This window comes from Cavia porcellus, unplaced genomic scaffold (assembly GCF_034190915.1).
Source record: "Cavia porcellus strain 051 isolate PalLab524CR breed Dunkin Hartley unplaced genomic scaffold, mCavPor4.1 scaffold_4, whole genome shotgun sequence".
NCBI lineage: Eukaryota > Metazoa > Chordata > Mammalia > Rodentia > Caviidae > Cavia > Cavia porcellus.
Genome location: NW_026947487.1, coordinates 21,405,425 through 21,427,152, shown reverse-complemented (window position 1 = coordinate 21,427,152; position 21,728 = coordinate 21,405,425). Strand labels below are relative to the sequence as shown.

At 38.8% G+C, this 21,728-nt stretch overlaps 1 pseudogene; it reads right to left on the bottom strand.

Moving 5' to 3' along the window:
• Positions 1-3,485: 3,485 nt before the first annotated feature.
• Positions 3,486-5,464, bottom strand: LOC134475697 (ferritin light chain-like; annotated as a pseudogene).
• Between the last annotated feature and the right edge of the window lie 16,264 nt (positions 5,465-21,728).

Sequence of the window (21,728 nt, the reverse complement as noted above, 5' to 3'; positions counted from 1 at the left end):
ATGTACAAAACTCAGATGTAGTGATAGAAAAACATCATAGTACAAAAAGGCATTGAATTCTCTTGGAAACACTGTGTTTATTAAAGTCATGAACACTAGGTACAGAAAGTTCAGTAATCCGTTTCCTAAGGGCAATAATAGTTATTGCATTACAAAATCAAATGGTTGCTCTTTGAGGGCTGAAAACAATGTGCCAGGTTGGAAAGGAAGCAAAGTGTAACAAAGTCAAACACTTGTACCTCAATGGAGAGTCGGTCCTGTTCTCTTCTCAGCAGCTTCCATCCTAATATAGTGACAGCACAATCAGCTTTAACTCTGAATTTTCGCGGGGCACACATCTTTACCACTGGTGGGATTGTGAATTAATCATAGAAACCCATCAGCTCACTTAGTCCTTGGCTACCTCAGTTATCCCTGCATGTCCTACAAGGAAGCCAGGACTCTGCCCCCCAGTCTCACCACACTGAGCCTTTGCATCAGAATCATCACCCTGTTATGTTCTCAGAGCACAGCAATATTGATGATCAATATATCTGACAACCCTGCACTTTCTTAGGAAAGAAAAGGGGAAAGATTTAAAAAGACCATACTTTGAGTTCCTCATATAAGGGATCCCACACATAAACAACACTCAGAAGTAACTATTTTTTGAAAGCAGATTATTGCTACTGTATTGCATCTAAGGACTCTGAACCCGGAAGTAGAATGTTTTGCATAAGCTCTTATAATTAGTGAGTGGCAGAACCCGGATATAAACTGATATCCAAAGGACATGTTCTTTCTCTTTCACGCTGTCCGTTTCCCAGAAAAGAAGTACAGGCTTATGGTGATGCAGTTCTTTTCCAGGAAACAAGACATCTAAATATGGAAACTGGTTCTCTTCAAGTCCTGTGACCTCCTTCTATCTTGAGTAATAAAATGGATGTGCAGGGAATGAGGTCCACAACTTACACTCTCATTCTGTTACTGACCTGCACTATTACAATGATATATTGTAGGCTTAGAAAACCATTTAACTCAACAACTATCACCAGGGTGAGAAGAGTAGCAGGAAGATATCAAGGTACTGATGTCAAATCACACTCGATTTCCCATTACACAGCACATTTAGCCACAGATGAAGTCCTTTCTTTCAGCTTTGAATGTGATGAGCAGTGACATCTAAGGAATTACCCTTGTATCATCTCTACTATCATATGTTCAGACTCTTTCTCAGTGATATGGTGCCACAAACTCAATAACTAGTGATAAATTCAAATGTCAATATTTCTTGGTCTTTTGTTGTTGCTTAGGTATCTAATCCCAAATGACCCTCTCTAAATGTTCATTCCTTCAACAAGATGTTCACCATATATGCTACGTTATGTAGAAAATATAGATGATATATACAGTGGGTTATAGCTCCAAAATCCATCACATCTCACATCTCTGCTTTCATCATAACATAAACAAGCACTGTCTCCTATCTGGAATGCTATAACAGTCTTCTAACTGATCTGTAAAGTCTTCTGAAACTGCCTCTTAATGTATCCAATGTCTGCCTGTCATAATGGGAAACAAAAACCAATCACATCACCTTGCTCTACAATACATATTTGATCCAATGCTTGTCTTCCTGTCCTACGCTCCTAGACTGTCTTTTGTAACAGGTGTTCCCTTTGCCTTGTCCCAAATTTTTACAACTGAGTTTTGCCCTTCACTTTGCCCAACCTGTTTCTTCTCACAGAGATTTCTCCTCAGGATACCAAGTTAAGCACGTTCTTAAATATTCTTTAGAGAATGTGTTACATATGAACTGCTTTTAAAACAATTATTTAGTATTTGTTTCCATCATTATGTCATCCCTCTGAAGACAGGAAGTTTATTGATTTTGTTTACCACTGATTCTTGCCTAATATGTGTGAGGTTCTGGGTTTGATCACCAGCATTGCAAAGAAAAGGAAAGGAAAGAAAAAATTAGAAAACAAAAAATATATAAGGCTATTTTCCATACCTTAAATACAATACATAAGCTAAAATGAATTATCCCACCAAGCACTGTGGCATACATCTATAATCCCAGCACCAGGAGACTAGGCAGGAGTCTGCCTGGGCTACAAAGTGAGTTCAAGACCAGCCTGGATTGCATCCTGAAAATCTGTCTCAAAAAAGACAAAAAAAAAAAAAAAAAAGAGCCTCATGCATAATTACAAGATATAATATTTCTACCACAATAAATAAACAAAAACAGCAACTAAAAAGCAGATGGCTCAATTACTCATTTAAGATAATCCTGTTTATTAAGAACAAAATGAAAAATACATGTTTGAGTATTTATTTGTATGTATATAGCACTCAGAAGTGGAGGTTATTCACTGAATGGCTCCAGGTGGTTACTTCTGCAAAGGAATGAGATGAAAGCAGGAGAGAAGACATGAAACAGAACTTTTATGTGTTATTTTCAGTATTATTGCATTGACTGAACCTGAACTTTATCATCTTAACTAAGGAATAAATTTGATTCTGATAATGAAGGATAGTTATCTTATATACAAATTAGAATTTTAAAAGGTTTAAATCATGTAACACACTGAATATTTGCAAGTCAAATAAATTGAAGTTAAGTATTTTTTCTATGCCATAGCTCTGCCTATGAAAGCTATGAATATTTAGTAATTTGGGAGGAAGTGGACTGGAGAATACATCAAACGCTCAATGAAATGGTTAGACTTGAACTTGGACTAGCAGAAGGTCCTGTATTTGAATATTTGCCGAAAGTCACCTTGACAAAGGCATTTGCCTTGGTAGACTCACGGAGATATAAATATTCATACCAGATTCACTTTTTAACAACAGTGGTATACATATTTCAAGGCAAAGAAAATGTACTTCTAAAGTTAATTTTTCAGATTATGCTGAAAGAAATTATTCAATCAATAGGCAAAATCAAGTCTAAAGATTATAAAATTGTTTATAATGCAAAGATAAACCATGACCTTTCTCCTTTCCTTAAATTATTGATTTCAACTAGGTTTTTGGCATGACTCAGCCAGGGTTTCACAAAACATGCGGAACTTGGACATGATAGGACATGGCTGATTTTATGATGAACTTCTGAATGTAGCACAGAGAAGAAGCTGAGTTAATACACAAAACCAAGTGATATCTTCCGGAAACGTCTTGAATTCAAATCTGAAATATCATAAATCTTAAAAGTATAGCTATATTGAGATGTAATTCACATTTAAACTAAACACAATTTTTGGTGCAAAGTAGTCTCCTCTTGTCCACAGGTGATGTGTCCCATGACCCCCAGTGGATGCCTTAAATTGGTAATAGTACCAAACTTCACATACTCTGGTGTTCCCATGCACACAAAGCTATGGTAAGCTTTTTTTTTTTTTTTTTTTTTCTTTTCCCTGCAAGAGGCTTTGTTTTCTTTTGGTCCAAGGTTTGGAAGCGGGTTCCAAAGAGGTGAAAAAACTGCCTAGTAGCTAAAGGGAGAGGGTCCGGCCAAAGCCCTGATGCCAGGTAATGCAGGAGGCCCTCAGAGACTGCCAGGCTCTGAGGTCTCTTAGTCGTGCTTAAGATTGAGCCTTTGGAAGAGGTACCCACCCAGCCCAGCCTGGGGGCCTGCCAGCCTGCAGAGGTGAATGAGGTGGTCACCTATCTTGTTGATGAGCTTTACCTCCTTATCTAGGAAGTGGTTCTCCAGGAAATCGCAGACATGGGGGTCTGAAGGTATGAAGAGTTGGTTCAGGTTCTTCTTTGGGATCAAGGCAGCTTCCAGAACAATCAAGGTTTTACCCCACTCATCCTCAGAAGGTTTCTGTCTTGGAAGAGAGCACGGCCACCACGCTGGTGCCCTCACGTTTCTCCTTGGCCAGCTCACTGCAGAAATGGCCCATGCCCCCCAGAGCCACGTCATCCCGGTTGAAATAGTAGGTGTTGAACTGATTGGTGTACGGGGGCCCACAGATGCAGGTTCACCAGGCGGTGACAACAGCCTCCACCTCGGTGGAACAATTTTGAAGAATCTGAGAGGTCATGGCTGATCAGCAGGAAAGAGCTACCCAGAAAAGAATGGTGTTGGCCGATCCTGGAAAGAGGAGATGGTTGAGAAGATGGTCCCAAAATTTGTACCTGGAAAGTGGGTGGAAGATGAAAAAAAAAGGAGTCCCCAGGTCTGTTCCATCCAAACACTGTTGAAGCAAGAGTCAGATGCACAGGACCACCACTCAGCTATAATAAACTTTAACTTATGAATTAAGCTTCATAAAAGTTGAATAGGAACAATGTTCTGTATAACTTTCAACCTCAGTACACAATGGTTTTCTTTTCTTAAGTCCAAAGCTTTCACCTTTTTACTTAAAGTACTATACAAATTCATGTTGGCACATCTGAATTGTCAGCATTATTATTCTTACATTTTGGGGCCATTGTTAAGTAAAACAAGTGTGACTTGAGCACAAGCAATGCGATATTGCCACTGTCAGCCAACAGTCATGAAGGCTGCTATGAGATGAGCAAGCATGTAACACATACAACGTGGATACACTGAACAAAGTGACGATTCAACAACCAGATGGGCTAAGCAGGACTGCATGAGATTATCACGCTGCTCCAAATGGCACACCTTTAAAGTTTATGAATTATTTATTTCTGGAATTTCTCATTTAATATTTTTGGGTTGAGGCTGACTGAAAGTAACTGAAACCACAGAAAGTAAAACTGTATTCATAGAATTGTGTGCTCACCATCATAATTAATGGCAGAACATTTTCATCACCCCCAAATGAAATCTCATACCCATCAAAAATCACTTCCATTCTCCCCTCGATCCTAACCATACATTTAAAACAAAAACAATGGTATATAAGAACTAGGAAAATAAATGTGAAGAAACAAAAGACAAACTGATGGAAGAAATAGCATGGCAGGTAGGAATAGGAATGCACAAGCAAAGCCATATGGGGACAGAGAGAAATAAATAGTCACGCTCACTCCAAATCCATAATTTGGCAAGCATCCTCATAAACAAATATGGGCTCGTCTCCTGAACTGATGATAGTCTCTCTTAAAGGAAAAACACAAAGATAGTATTTAAAGCACATAATCTCATGAGCTGTTTAAACAAAATTTTCCAGAAAATGATAAAAATGAAGCTAAGTTACCAGAATGTTGACTATGAGTCAGTTCACTAAAGCCATAGAATATTTTATTACTTAAGAAAGTACCTAGATGTCAAAGTACAAGTTGAGAATTTTTTCTACTTCCTAAAAATAGTCTCGAGTCCTGATTTTTTTCAGAGCTAAAAAGAATTGTGCAACAGTTTCCATCATATTGTCAGAATAATATTTTGTACAATTCAGACATTTTAATCTGAGAGAACATTTCATTTGTGCACTATTTTCCCTCTCATCATATTCAGTTGTTCAGGAAAAGTTACCCAAGGACATTGGGTCACAAAATACTGTTCCGGCATCTTGACCTTCCAACCTCAGAGGTTTAAGAAACGCTCTGAAGTTCATGTTAGCCCGCCCAAGTTGAAAGTTCTGACTTAAATGTTGCCAGCTGCAATCAAACTCTCCTTCATCTAAACTTCTGCACCTATCAAGACAACAGAAGTCTAACTTTGGAGATAAGACAAGGAAAACACCTAAAAGTAACTTTTCCATGAGCCTGATTTTCCCTGGGGAAAAAGACAAGCAGTAGTACTTTCTCACATTCTGAGATAATTGCCACTAGATTGAAAGAAAGAGAAGCTTGTGTGTCGCTGGAAAAATCTACATCAGGTGGTAGAAATGTATGTACGGTACCAATGTTAAGGAGAGTTCCCTCAAAGACCATGTTGCTAGGTGGTTGATAAATAAAAACAAACAAGATTGACTACAGAGGAACTGAGTCTGAACATGATTTCTTGGACAGGGAAATCAATAAAATGCCAGGTGGTGAGGTAAGAAGAATGAGATTAAACATGCAAAGAAGTAATTACACAAAGACAGGTACAGTGAGAAGTCAGTGGCATAGAAAATGGGAGACCAGGAAGATGAGAGGAAGTTTGTTTTAAAGGTGGGACCAAAGGAAAGGGGTGAGCTTGTGACACAGCCATCCACATATTTGTTTTTTGCTATTTGTTCTGTAGAATGGCCTTAGACCTTTGGTAGTAAGTCAGCCATTTGTAGAAAAACTTCAATTTGAAGATGGAGCCAGATGTCTCACAGCAATCTACAAGATGCCAGGAGGACAGTTCAGTAACAAACAAAGGTGGTTTGGATGACTGCATTCCTACTGGAAGATTCACACCACTATGCAAATACACTGCCTTTGATAGCTTCCTATTGGCTATAAGGGAGAAACTGAATTGTTAGGCACCCTGGTATTCAAGATTTCCCTTGCTCACACAATAATCCCCACCGAGGTGACTCCCACTACTCCCTTATGAAAGCTAATTGCTTCATCTATTCAATCTCTCTCAATCTTGAGACACATATTGCACTTGCTTATTGAAAACACTATCCTTGCAGGCAGCCATACTGTATTTCCAAATATGGTTGATGCTCCAGAGATTTCTAAAGTCTTACCTCCTCCCTAAGACTTCCTAGTTCACCCTAGCCTAAAGGAATCTTTTTATTCTGGTGTTTAATCTCTGCTGCTAAGTAAGAGCCAGCACTGTGCAATTCATTTTGTAGTTAGGAATCTGTCTGTCTAATCTAACTATAAACTCTTCAAGAACAGGGGCTAAGAAACATTCATTCATGTTACTTTCCTCAGTTGTTAATACATAATCAGTGTTCAATAAATGTTGTGGCTAACTTTATATAAATGGAAAAAAGAAAAAACACTATTGGGGAAAGACTAGCTGTTAAACAAAGACAAGCTAATTGTTGATATTGTTTCTGTTTGAATAAGAGGCCCTCCTTCACACGGATGTTGAGGGAGCCAGCCTAATAGCGCTCTGCCAACTTCAACAAGTGGCATTTAAGGTCAATTTAAGGAATTCCATCACAGCCAATCATAAGAGAGGGAAAAGCAGAGTCCGGCACTGGGGACCTTTCTTTAGCACATGAGTGAAAAATTTCACATATAATTCTTGAGCTCATTTCTTGTCCAAAAACCTAGTTGCAAAAGAGCCTGGGCAGTGCAGTCTTGAGTTAGATAATCACAGCAAAACTGCATCTCTATTTGTGGGAAAGAAGAAACATACTTTCAGCAGATGAGAAGTAACCTCACTAAAGACACCAGGAAGGCCTTGTCTATCTGCACAGCTAGTGCACTTTAGGCACCTAATAAGAAAGTATGTCTTTATGCTAGAATCAGCCTTCTTATGTAATGTTAACACAACCTGGAAATCACTTGTAATCCAGAGGTGAATCTTACCTCCCCATCTCTACATCTCACTCTGGAGTGACCAAGAGTCACATTTTCAAGGCTAAGTCCCAAGTAAATTAGCTATTCCTCTTTCACCCTGTTATGACTTATGTCTAAGTGTCCCCCCAAAGCTTTATATAATTATAGCTGGGCTTTTTCAGAGGTGCCCAGATCTAGAGTATGTGATGTTGGGGTTAAGTGTATGATGCTGAATCAGGGGCGCGTCATTACTAAATTACTCTCCTGTTTGGTTTAGCATAGTTCTGGGCTGTCTCTGGGTGCAAGTGCTATCTCCTCTGGAGTTGACTGGCGTGGATATAAGGACAGAAAGAGGGCTGTTGTGGTTCTTGTCATTTGTTGTTTGCTGTCTTCTACCTTTTACCTGCCCTGTTTTCTCCTCCGAGATGCCCCTCTGCCACACTATGCTGTGGTAGAGCCAGCGTATGAACTGAACCTTCTAGAAACTTGAACAACAAACCTTTCCTCCTTCAACCTTGGATGTTAGGTATTTCATCTCAGCAATGAAAAAAAGTAACTAAGACGTCTCCTTCCTCCCCTAAGCTCTACATGAGAGTTCAAGTGACAGACAGCTCTTCCCTACCACTTCACATCCCATCAATGGTCTGGGACTGCTCCTGCCATTGCATAGCAAAGAGATTGGACAGTCCTGTGCCTTCCATTTTCCTGTATTATTTTGTCACCAGAGCCACATTCATTAAGCTCCCTAATAGATGTGCCCAGAACAGTGGCCCTGGCTCAGTCACCCACATTTAAAGCAGCCCATCTATTACTCAATTTTAATTCAATTCTAAAACACTTATCAAAACACTTATCAAAGCACTGAGATTTTTAAAAGCCACAGTTCTTACCCTGAAGTTGTTTAGAGGCCCACAGAGGAGACAGATATGAGCCACTAACTTTATTGTAAAACACGATTGGGTAAGTTGAACTGAGGGCACAAGCAAAGTGCTATAAGATTATGGCTAAGAGAAGAATCAGTTCTAAGTAGATGATCAGAGACAATTTCAAAACTTATTTAGATAGAAATGTGCCCTAGAGGAGGTAGTATTAGAATAGGACCTCAAAAGATGAGTAGAATTTAAACAAATGGGAGACAATAAAAGCAAAGGCACAGAGAGGAATGAACCAAACAGCAACAAATGTCTGGTAGGATGAAATGCTGGATGCAGACACAGAGCCTTAGGGTGAAGGAGGCCTGACTGAAAGGACTCTGAACACGTGCAAAGACCTCAGTCACCAGAACTCGTGGTGCCTGGGAATGCCTACAAGGTGCAGGTACTTGGTCCAGTCCTTGTAGATCAAAAACAGCCCTAATGATCGTGGAAAGCCAAGTTAGAAAAGCAGGAAGAGCACTGACATTCCTAATAACTAATCATTTATAGCACTAATTACTCAAGCAGTATGATAAGTACTATTTGCATGTTCATATTAAAGAGGAAAGTCCTAGAGTTCCTAGGTAATGACAGAAGTCATGCATACTATGCACAAAGATAGGACTGATCCTTTCCCATGCTTACTTCAGAGCATGAGTGCTTGGTCAAGACAGCAAAAGTATCATAATTTGTGACATGGCAGTAGTTTATTCTGGTTCTACAGAGGACATCAAACAACGCACAGCAAAAGATACACAGACCTTTTTTTTTTTTCAAAGACTATTACTTGAAGAAGTTTAAAATTGGAGGAGGGAAAAGAATACTAAACTGCTTAGACTCACTGAGTTGGAGTGAGTCTAGAAAGGAGAATCCCAGGAAATGCAAGCCATCTCTGGGAGAGCTGGGCTCCAAGGATTGCACAATGGCAAGTTCACATTTGTGGACACTGTGACTTTTAGTTTAACACAAGAAAACCGAATAGCATGTGAATGAAGAAAAAAGGCAGGAAAGCAAACAGCTGCCTGGGTGAGCTTTAATCAACTAATTTGGAAGAAAAATTCAACTTGACTGACTGGCCTGGAATATTGACAGCAATAAATCCTTTTGGCCAAACAGAATTTAGTTCAACTTTAAAGGTATGCTATGTATTATCGCTTTGTGTAGCAAAGTACCTATATATCTTGAGAAAGCATCAAAAATTATGTTTTTCCTTGCATACAGTGGAATGTAAAATACCCACCAAATCCTCCTGGATGGCGCCTGGGTAAATGTACTCTTTGTTATTTCATGTAAGCTGCTAAATATCTAGTAGAGTAAAATTATGGGCTTTTTGCACATGGAGTTTCCACTGGTAGCTTCCTGAGCACCAAAGCAATAAATGTGATTCAGGGCCTTAAGTTCTGTGAGGCAGGTCCACCTCCTGCCAGTGAGGGCCCAGCCGGGGGCTGAGAGTCCCTGAATCTGCTTTCTATTTCACCAAACAAGAGGGACTCATAGAAACAGAAAGGGCAGACAAAATGACAAACCAGAGCGACCTGATAATGTTAGACTTTCTTTAGGAAACATTGAAACTATGTGAGGCTACTCTGCATGACCTTCACTCTGACCCAGGGACTGCTTTCTCCTGAAATGACCCTCCCATTTCCAAAGTCAGAACGACTCCTTTCTCTTTGAACTCTTACCTACAGCACGCATTTCAAGTTTTTCAGGTGAGCCACCTGTGTCTTCTGCTAAACAAAGAATGGAAGTGGAGGGTGGGGGTAAAACTCAAATGCTTTTTGAAAAGACACACACACAAACAATTGTTCCTTTATTCTGCTATACTAACTTTCTCACCACATGCAATGAACAAATACAAGTAAGACGCTAAGGTCAATAATTTTATCAAAGCACAAGGCTGTCAGATTATAAGGGGGAATATTTGCCAAATCAGAATGCATCAACTTTTAGTATAGAAACTGGAGCATGAGTTAAGCTCATATCACTCAAAAAGAGCTGAATGCATCTGAAACCAAAGTACACTGTCAGCCACCTCCACTTGCTCCGGGCGCCGATGCCTTGATTAGCTATGCAAGAAGCTACCTGCTATTTTAGAATTATATGAAGTCACCTCAGGGTATCTGCAAGCTTCTCACGCACAAGATACTGACTTTTTTTCCTCCTTCATCTTGGCTTAGAACACAGTTCTTACTCCATCCAGGTAACTACTATATCACGGATTGTTATTGCATAAGCTGTTATTAAGGCAGCTGCCTGCTCACAGAGGATTCAGTCTGCAAACAATAATGATTTGTTGTTAAATCCCGCCAAGACTCAAAAGACATCAAGCATTTTTTTTTCTTTTCTTTCTTTCTTTTTTTTTTTTTTTCTTTTTGGTAGTAAGTAGTCCCATAAAAGGTTGGGAAGGTGAAAGCTTAATTTTAAAGGAACTTTAAAAAAATAACAGAGAACTTCCCCTCTACCTCATTTTTTAAATAAATCGCCTTTCCTAAAATAGTAACAAATTTATTGGAACAAGGGCATAGCTCACATGACAGGTATCTATGAAACGAAGCTGCCAGTGTACTTAGTCTTATAGGCGCTGTGTAGTCCAACATGTTGCTACCTGAGGTACATAGATTCTGTTTTGATACTAGACCATTTAAAAAAATTTTTAGATCAAAATGTGATCATGAATGTAAGGGACTGACAGCTTAGCCTTCAAAAAGCAAGGTTAACAAGGGCTTTTGTATACTTTCCCAAACAAATACCTTAGCATAGCTGACCTTTAACCTATACTGTCCTTAAGTCCTGAGCTGCTTCTGAGAAGGACATGACAATTCTGGCAAATTGAGCTGTGCCAAAAAGAGTGCTGAACACTCACTATGGCTTAGACCGAAACCACCTTAATCACTCACCTTTCACACACACACACACACACACACACACACACACACAACACATACTGATTATTCACATAATGAGAAGACAGTCCCAGAACTCTGATTCTGCTCATTTAGCTCAGGGACATTTCCCAGCCCTGACTTCTGGTGCCACCAAAAAAACAGCTGCTCAGGATCGGAGTCTGCAGCTCCCCTACCCCAGCTAGCCTGGAGCTTCATGCTGCTGGCGTTAGCATCTATGACGTGTAAATCCAGTGTGCCCTGAGGCCTTAATAAAACTTGTTCTGTCATACATGCAATTATTAAGCATACAATTTATATTTCCAGTTGCAGTTTTTTTCATGCAGATCTCTTTGACCAGAACTAACTGAAGACACTTAGAAACCAGAGTCTATTGCCTGCTCCGTAAATGGACAGTAACATCTTCAGCTCCCTCTAGTCCCCACTCCAGATCACCACAGATTACTTAAGCATGGAGTCCAAGGCAAACCTCTGGGGCCTATCATGGATGAGGTGAACCAAATTATGCAGGAGGATTAATTTGTGTCTTTGGTGTTTGAAGAGAAAATGAGTAAAATCCAAAGAGTTCTCCTCAGACGATCTGTCTGGCTAGGACATTCTGAACACAGTAGTTGTAAAACATGTCTATAAAATAGTTACTGCTACATATATTTTAAAACTTATCCAGGTGACCTGAAGTGCAAATCTAAATTCTAATTTTCACTTGATTAGCAAAAGTTTAGAAGAGGGAAATTTTGAGCTGGAACCTCTTCCACATTGAAGTTGCTGCCTCCTATGTCAGTGGTCCAGGACAGGAGATTGAGTAGCCCAGAAAGAGCACATAGTTACAGAGCTTTAACCTGACTTTCCCAAGTGGAGTGTAGTTACCTCTCTGAAGCACCTAGGAAAATGCAAGGCACTCTTCTAGTGCTGGTGTTAAGACAGAGATGCATCTGGTAATAGGCCACTTGGTAGTTCCTCTATTAGTATGTCCTCAACTCTAAGAAACAATAGCTGAATGTGTCTGAAAGACTCCTCTTGTCCCTGGAACCAAAGAGAACAATTCACCATTGGCTAATTGGTTATTTATTTATTCAACAAATATTCTCTGTATACTAAGTTCTTGGATCCATGCATCATTACACTGGAAACACACTGTAACAGGAAACTCACTAAAATAGGTATTGGTTTCTTCTTTCATCTCTCTACTAATTTCAAGCAAGTAATTGACAAGTGGTCATTTGAGATCTGCCTTTAACTGTAGTCCAGCCATCACAGACTGGGTTACAGGAGGCTCTGAAACATTGACTTGTTTTGCAAGTTACTTCTTTTCCAAATTGACACGACTACTGAAAATCCGGGTAATGAACACTTTCAGATCAGAGAAGTGAAGCTCATTATAATATACTATTTGAACAGTTTCCTTCCAATATTTCTTAACACAGACAGAGCACTGTTCTATTTTAAAAAGAATTATAACAGTAACTTTTCTCTGCACTCTTCAGGTGTTATTGGACACACACAAATTGTTTTTTCTTTGCATTGTACAGAGTGACAGATACATTTGATCAGCACCATTTTATTGCAAAATCAACAAGTAATAATTACCTAAGTGACTCATGATGAGGTGTAAAGCTGTTCTTAGGCTATCCAAAGAGGAAGAAAAGTTCATTAAAATTCAGTTGTAGTGAGTACAACTCTGAAAGCTCAGGTTTTCAAAAATTGTTCAGTTTTATGATGCATACGATCTCTTAAAAATATAATTTTTTTGTCTTTTTGAGACAAGTTTTCACTATATGAAAGTGAGTCCAGGCTGGCCTTGAACTCACTTTATGGGCCAGGCTGGCCTCAAAATCTCAGCAATCCTCCTGCCTCTGCTTCCTGAGTGCTGGGATTACAAGCATGTACCACCACTTCTGGCTTAAAATCTAATTCTTACCACAATTTTGTGAATATACAATTCAGTTCTATGAAGAAAAGCAGCTTAGTTACAAGATGGGAATCACTCCATTCTCTATTGCTACCAGCCAAAAGAGGGTAAAGTTACAAGTATTTACTGTTTTTGAAAAGATATTTTCAGATAAACATGCATGGGAAATTCTCTAAGTGAGTGCTGCCTAAGCACCCACTACAGAGGCCTCGCATGTAAGACATCACCTCCCTTGCTCAAACCAAGTGGGGAGGGGACTGAGGGTAGGAGAAAAACAGTCTTTGGGTAAACATATGCTAGCAGAAGTTCTTTCTGAAGTGGATCGAGTATCTTTAATCCTGTACCCTGGCCTCCAGATGATTTATGGCTTGTATTTTCTTTTCTCTCTTTCCTTGTAAGGCTTGCCAAAGCGGACTTCAACTCTACCTTGATGCACGCAAACAGAGTTCCATCTTCCCTGATGAATCGGATTTGTGCCAAGTGAAAGTTTTAATGACAAAATGATGCACCAAGGAAGGGTCAGGCTACAGTCTAAAAGGCTAAGGAAGAGAAACACCACTGAGTGCTGCCTCAACTGCTAAAAGTTTGCAGACTTAAAGCCTAGGCCAGGGTCCTCCCTCCACACCTCATTACTTATCCCCAACCTGCTCTTACTTTGGGCACAGTTATACCACAAAAAAATGGTGCCAACATGGAAACTGGCTGGATTTGTTTTCAATATGACATTAGAAGTTATAGCCCTGGTCTATTTTATTTTAAATGACAAGGAACTATGGCATTTACATACTCTAATCTTTCCTCTCTCCTTTCTTCCCTCATGCATAAACTGGTTAACCTTATACCAAATAGTAAGGCAGAAAAAGTATGTATCCATCACCTTTCTGAATTGTTTTCCTTTCTCACCCGCCCTCAACCATCCAGATCTTCATGCTACCTGGGCTTTCTCTTTTTAAGGATACACATATTTAAATTACAGGAGACTTTCCTTTTGTCATTCTTCTTATGCTTGCAAGAGATTCCTCAGTTTCTCCTTCTGGCCCAGGTCTTTCTCCTAAAGAGCAGAAGTACATGTTGAAAGCAATCATATATTGGACACCTTCACAGGAAGATCCAACACTTATCTTCCCTCATAACCTGTGCTTTCTACAGTTAGTAAAGGTGTGGCATTCCTCTTGTGGCAGGGCTACAGGTGCTGAGTTTTATGCCCTTCGCTTCCACTACCAAAGTAATTTTCAGTTCCTATCTACTCTGCTTTTATCCAACTTATCAGAAAGTATTTATGGAGCAATTATTTTGTGCTAAAACCTCTTCTAGGCTCCTAGGATGTATCAGGAAGAAAAATGGGGAAAGATTCCTTCTATTCTGAAGTTTCTGTGTTTTAAAAGACCATTTATGAAGAGTTGATGATACAATGATGATGAATAAGAATATAAACAGTCTGGGGTTTTTGTTGTTTGCTTTGGACTTTTGAGGTAGCATCTTGCTATATAGTTTAGGCTGGCCTTGAACTCATTACGTAGCCTCCAACTCAATGATTCACCTGCTTTTGCCTCCCAAGTGCTGGGATTACAGTCCTATGCCACCAAATCCAGCTAAATAGTCTGTTTTTTAAAGTAGGTTTTTAGATAGAATGGAGAATACCAGTGGTTGGTTAAATTTTAAACAAAGAAGAACTTCCTGGAGGTAGAAGCACGGTAAGCAGCAATAAATCAAGCTCTCCAAGACTCAAAATCCAGACAATGGAAAATAACAATATGGAGAAGAAAGGTGAACGGAAGTAGGTCCCCAGGACCTAGGAAAGACCTGAAGGGAAAATTGGAGTCCACAGAGAAAGCAAAGAGAGAAAGATTGACACTAAAGAAACAAAGGACAGGTGACCCAGAGGCCTCCTGGGAGAAACATACCAGTGGAATGGACCAGTGGGTGCTGTACACTTCAACAGCTGGCGAGTGACTCCAGTCCAACCAATGACTGCTATGTCCCCTGGAGACAGTGCTTGGCAGGATGCCATTTTAGGAAGGGGCCTCCTGAACCTAAGACTTAGAGCAGCTGTGGGTTTGCTTGTCTCAGGGCTTCCGGTGTTGGAATTCCACAGCAACTGGGAAAAGGACAATTGTGAGAGATGTCCAGAACAGGGAGCACTGGACAGGCCAGCAAGAGACACTTAGGGTGTTGTAGGCTGAATGACTCAGGACCCAAACCCACACAGAAGCCAAGACTGGCTTTGAGTTCTGCAGAGTAGAAAGGTCCCCCACCCTAGTCCTACAGCAACTTGCTGGGATCATCCAGCACCAATCTGGCTGTGCCTGTCTCCTTTGTGTACCAATGACAGCAGAGTCGTGCCTTTGAATTGGACACCACCAAAAACCATAGGCCCTGGAAGATAACTACAGGCTTGAAAGCATAGAGAAATTGCTCTCTTTTTATAAATTTTATTTTTTCTCCCTCTACTTTTGATTTTTTATTTGTTTTTAGTTACTTTTTCTTGCTCATTACTTTTTGTTGTCTTAGTCTTTTCATGAGCGTGAACTTTTTCTTTAGGTTTGTTTTGTTTTGTTCTTGGTATTGTTTTTCTCTCATTCTCCTCCTCTTCTTCTCCAGTTTCCCTAAGCTTAGGTACTCTTCCCTTGTACTTCAGCCCTACTTCTAATCTCTTTCTCATATTTCTCTATTTTTTCCTCTTATCACCTCTAAATTTTCTCTCTGAGGTCAAAATTGCTCTGCTCCATGAATATTTACTCTATAAAATTTTAGATTTTGTTATATAACTATAACTGCTGCACCTAGGGTTAAAGGTGGCAAATTAAGAGTTATCAATTTGACATTTTCTGGACTGTGCTTCATGATACTGTTATTATTGATGATATTACTTTAGCCAAGGTGACACAGTTGTTGCGATCAGTTGTTCTTCCTTGTATGCTAATACTGAGAATGTCTGGGGGTCATAAACAATACCATAGTCCAAAAGCAAAGAACTGTGCTAGACCAAACAAGCAGCCACTTCTCATCTCTAACAAATTGAAGAGGCAGGATCTTGGAATAAACTCAAAAGCTGCACCAAGCTGCACCTAGAAGACATCTCTGAAAAGTAGTCATTTCCTCAAGAGGTCTCCATACTAACACAAGTAACAATAAAGCTACTTACCATAAGCAGTCTACAAGTATCAATACAGAAAACAATTTTTAAAAAATAGCAAATGAGAAAATACAGAAGCAAGATGCAACCAGAGTGACCTTCAGCTCACTCAAGGCAAATCCAGGAACCAGTGAGGTAGAAGAAATTCAAAGTTACCCAGCCAAACTTTCTAAAATGATAGCAGTGGAAGTAATAAAGCAGTTGAGTGCATGTTTAGGGAAAAAAATCAAAAGTAATTACACAGATAACTGAAGAAATGATGACCATAATGAAGGACATGCTTAGAGATCTAGAGTAGATACAGATTTTCTAAAAATAGAAGAGCTTACAAAAATGGTCAAAACTGGGGCTGGGGATTTAGCTCAGTAGCACGAGCACCTGCCCTGCAAGCAGGCAGTCGTGAGTTCGATCCCCGGTACCGAGAAAAAGGAAAAAGACAAAAAAAAAAAGAAAAGGTCAAAACCATGAATGCCCAACACAGGAAAGAAGTGGATTCCATAAAACAGATTTAAACACATATCCAGCATATTAAAAATTCTATCAGATTCCTGACAGAGGGGCCGCTGGAGGAGAGTGAATTTGTGATCAGGGCCTCCTCCATTGCATCTGAGAGTGTGGGCAGACTGGAAGACAGCGAGTTCACACTCCTGGCCTCTTCCGTTACTTCCCTGGATGGTGGGGCCAGCTAGAAGAGATTGATGGGAAAACCAAACCCCAAGACCCAAGGCAACAGCTTGGTGCACAGATGCACCCACACCCATAGAGGGTGAAGGAATCAGTGAGGCCAGTAATGTGAAAGTGTGTGAAGCAGCAGTGAGGAGACAGAAGCTGGACTATGGAGAATTCCACTGACAGAAGACCAGTCCCAGCCCCACATCCAGGGGCCAAGACTGGCTCCATGCCCTGCACATCTCTGAGTTAACACAGACATTATCACAGAACTGCAAACATCAGAAGAAGGCAGGTTTTTGGAATAGCTATGAAGAGCCAACTACATCTGTGGGACATCCCTGAGGAATGGACATCTCCTTTCCTCCTAGAGAGAGGCCTCAGGGCTACTGGTAGAGTTATACATCATGGGAGGTTGGCAGTCATCAGCATAGAAAGCAGCTATAAGAAAAAAGAAAAGGAGAATGACAACATGCAGAAGCGGGGTGCAGCCCCAGACCCCCAGCCCACCCAGGACAGGCCTGGAACTCAGCAAGATGGATGAAGTTGGAAGTCAAACACTGAAACTTTCTGAGATGATAACAACAGAAGTGAAAAAACAAGTGGAAAAAGGCTATAGAGAAAATGATGTCTCAGGCACAAAAAAGAAATGATGCTAAAAATCAAAGGTATTAGAGAAGACACAAATAACAGATGAGCTTAGAAAAAGATGGAAGCAAAAAATGTGCAACATAGGAGAGAAATGAAATCCATGAAACAGATCCAAACAGAGATCTAGGAGATTAAAACTTCCACTGAAAGTATATGCAACAGATGGAATAAAGGACAAAATTTCAGATCTTGAAGACAGAATTGCAGCTAGTGATCATAAAAACAAAGATGACTCAAAAATGGCAAGAGATCATGAGAAATCAATCCAACAGCTACAATACAAAGCAAGGAAAAATAACACTGGATTGATTGAGGTCAGTGAGAAAGCTGGGGACAGTATAAATGCCGTAACAATCATAAATATATATGCACCTAATACTAAAACACCTAACTATATAAGACAGTTATTGGTAGACATGTAAAATCAAATAAACAGTAACACAGTTGTATCAGAAACCTCAGTACCTTGTCACAGAGAGACAGATCACTTAGACAGAAAGCCAGCAAAGGAATATCAGAACTGAACCAAATCTGTGAACAGATAGAGTTAATAGGAAGAAGCCACATCCTGATGCTGGACACCAGTGGCCCAGAGAGATCTGTCAAGCCCAGCACAGGCACAGAGAAGAAGCCACGGTGTGAGGCCCCACCACCATCAGGGCAGCATCGGTGAACCACCAGGCTGTGCCTCTTGTCTCTAGGAATCCCAAGTCTAGTCCAAGGACTGGCAGCCAATGCAAGAAGCACCCAGGTTGCAGCAATGGGCTGATTCAGAGGAACACAGGAAAATGTCAGTATGAAAGAACAAAATACGATTTCAGACCTCCAGCCCACACAGAACAAGTTCAGGAGACTCAGATAGTAGAAATTACAAGTCACACACCTGAAATTTCTGAAAAGGTAACAACTTAAGTAAGGAAGCAATTTAGTTCTTGCATTTTTTGGTCAATTTCACATGCCTATGTCTGATGATCTAAACAGATATTTTGCACAAGAGGCATTATGGTAGCCATTGCTAATTTTCTATTATCTTGTTTTGAAGTTCTGTATCATTTTCATTTTTTTGATTTGTTTGGTCTTATTCTGTTTAATTTTGTTTGATTTTATTATGTCCGATGGTATGGGTAGTTATTTTGAAAAAAACAAGATACATTATGGTAGCCATTGTTCATTTCTTATTATCTTGTTTTGAAGTCCTGTATCACTTCTATTTTTTTATTTTTAAAATTTATTTTAAAGAGGATGAGACAGAATACAACCAATCAAAACAAACCAGTTTGTTTTGTAAGAGATACAAGCCTAAAAAAATTACAAAATCAGTAATAGTTACCATAATGCCTTTCGACGTCTTCAAAATAGCTGCAGATAACTTCAGACATAGTAAGAATCAAACAGAACAGAATAGAATAGAAATGACAAAAACAAGACAATGAATGCAATAAAGGATTTTAAAACAAGCCAATAGATCATTATTCTATTTGTACACACAGTATATTTCAAGCCAAGACTGATTAATAGAGAAACAAAGAAGGTCAGTACACACTCATTAGGAGAACAGTCTCAAAAGAAAGAGATAACAATCATAAACATATATGCGTCAAATACCAACACACCCAGCTATATAAAGTAATTGTTAATGGACATGAAAAGTCAAATAAGCACCAATACAATTGTGATGAGGGACCTTAATACCCCACTCTCACAAATAGGTAGGCCACCAATCAACAAAAAAATACTAGAAATGAATCAAGCTTTTGAACAGATAGACTTAGTAGGTGTCTATAAAGTGCTGCACCACACAATGACAGAATACAGTCTTCTCAATTGCACATGGGACATTCTCCAAAATGGACCACATAGTAGCCCAACGAACATGTTTAAGTAAATGTGAAGGAAATGAAATGTCTCCATTCATATTACCAGTACATAGTGTAATAAATTGGAAACCAATGACAAAGAAACCATAAAAACTATGTAAGCAAATGTTAATAACATTCTCTTGAACAATGAAAGGGTTACAGTCCAAATTAAAGAAAAATTAGACAGTTTTTGCAAGTAAGTGCTAAAAACCAACAAAATATACCAAAACTTATGAGACACAACAAAAGCATTCCTAAAGAGAAATTTATAGCGGTGAGTTCCCACATTAGATAAACAGAGTGGGCTCAAATAAATAAGCTAATGCTGAATCTCAAGTTTCTGGGAAAAAGAAGAAATGTGTATGAGGAAGGAAATTATAAAGGTCAGAGCAGATATTTAAAAATTGAGACTAAGAAGACAATGCAAACAATCAATGAATCAAACAGTTGGTTCTTTAAAAAAGTAAATAAAATAGACAAACTCTTAGCAAATCTTATCAAAAAGAAGGAAAAATAAAACTCAAATCCATGCAATTAGGAATGAAAGGGTAAAATCACAATGAATCTTGAAGAAATCTAGATCAATATCTACTTTGAGAATATGTATTTAAAGATTTAAAATGCAAGAAAATGACAGATTCCTTGATACACATAAATTATCAAAACTGAATTAAAAGGTTATAAAATTCTAAATAGCACAGTTTCACTCAATGAAATTGAAGAAGTAATTTAAAAAGTTACAAATGGAAAATCCCACTTCTTCAAAGATTCACTACTGAATTCTAAAAGAAATTTAGAGATTTTTATTAAAGAGTTTGAGGGATAGTGGCATTAAATCTCTAAATTTCTTCAAACTCTTTAATAAAATTGAAAGGCAAGCAGTACTCCTAAACTCATTCCCAGAAGCAAGCATTACTCTGGCATCAAAACCAGAGAAGAATCAAAACAAAAGAGAGAGACAGAGAGTGAGAGAGAAAGACAGACAGAGAAACAGAGACAGAGACAAAGCTACAAGCCAATATCCTTTATGAGCACAGATACAAAACTCTTCAGAAAGATAATGGCAAATGGAATACAGAAAATTATCAAGATTATACATCATGACCAAACAAGATTGATCCCTGGGGTACAGGGATGGTTCAACATATTCAAGTCAATGTAATATACTACATTAACAGCATCAAGAACAAAATCACACAATCATCTCAACAGATGAAAAAAAAAATCATCTGAAGAAGTCCAACATCAGTTAATGATTTTAAAAAACTCACCACAACATTGAAATAGAAGATCCTTATCTTGATCTGATAAAAGTCATCTATGAGAAACCAACAGCCAACATCATACTAAGTGGTCAAAAACTGAAAGCTTTCACTCTAAAATCAAGAACATGACAAGGATGTCCACTATCACTACTCCAATATAGTTCTGGAAATATCGGCCAGAGGAATTAGACAAGAGAAAGCAATAAAATAAATAAAGATAGGTAAGGAAAAATTTAAATAATTATTATCTTTAGATAACATAATACTCTACATAGAAGACCCTCAAAACGCTGCCAAAGACTTTAAGAATTAATAATCAAATTTAGTTGTGTAGCTGGATACAAAGTCAACACTCAAAAATCAGCAGCATTCCTGTACACAAATAATCTCACTGATACAGAAATTAGGAAAACAACACCTTTCACAATAGCATCAAGACAAATAAAATATTTGGGAATAAATCCAACAAAGCAAGTAAAAAACCTTACTTTGAAAACTACAGTGCTTTGAAAAAGGAGACTGAAGAGGCTATCAGAAAATAGAAATTATGCTGTTTATAAGTAGGAAGAACCAACATAGTAAAAATGGCCATACCCCCAAAATTGTTATATAGATTTAATACAATTCCAATCAAAATATCAGTAGCATATCTCAAAACTAGAGAAAACCTAAAATTCACTTGGAAACAGAAGAGACCTGCAATAGCAAGTGGATTTCTGGCAACAGAGGCAAGGCAGGAGCAACACAATCCCAGACTCGAAATTATGCTATAGAGTTACTATGATAAAAACAGCTTCATACTGGCTAGAAACAACTAGACCAGAGGATCAATGGAATGGAATAGAAGATTCAGGAACAACCCCTAACACACTGAACTACCTTATTCTTGACAAAGGGACCAAAAACCTTCATTGGAAGAAAGACAACCTCTCTAATAAAAGACACTGGGAAAACTGGTTTTCCACATGTTGAAGATTAAAACTAGACCTGTATCTTTCACTGTGCACTAAACTAAAATTGAAATAGACTAAAGACCTAAATATTAAAATAGAAACACTTAATTTCCTGGAAGATAGACTAGGTAAAACTCTTC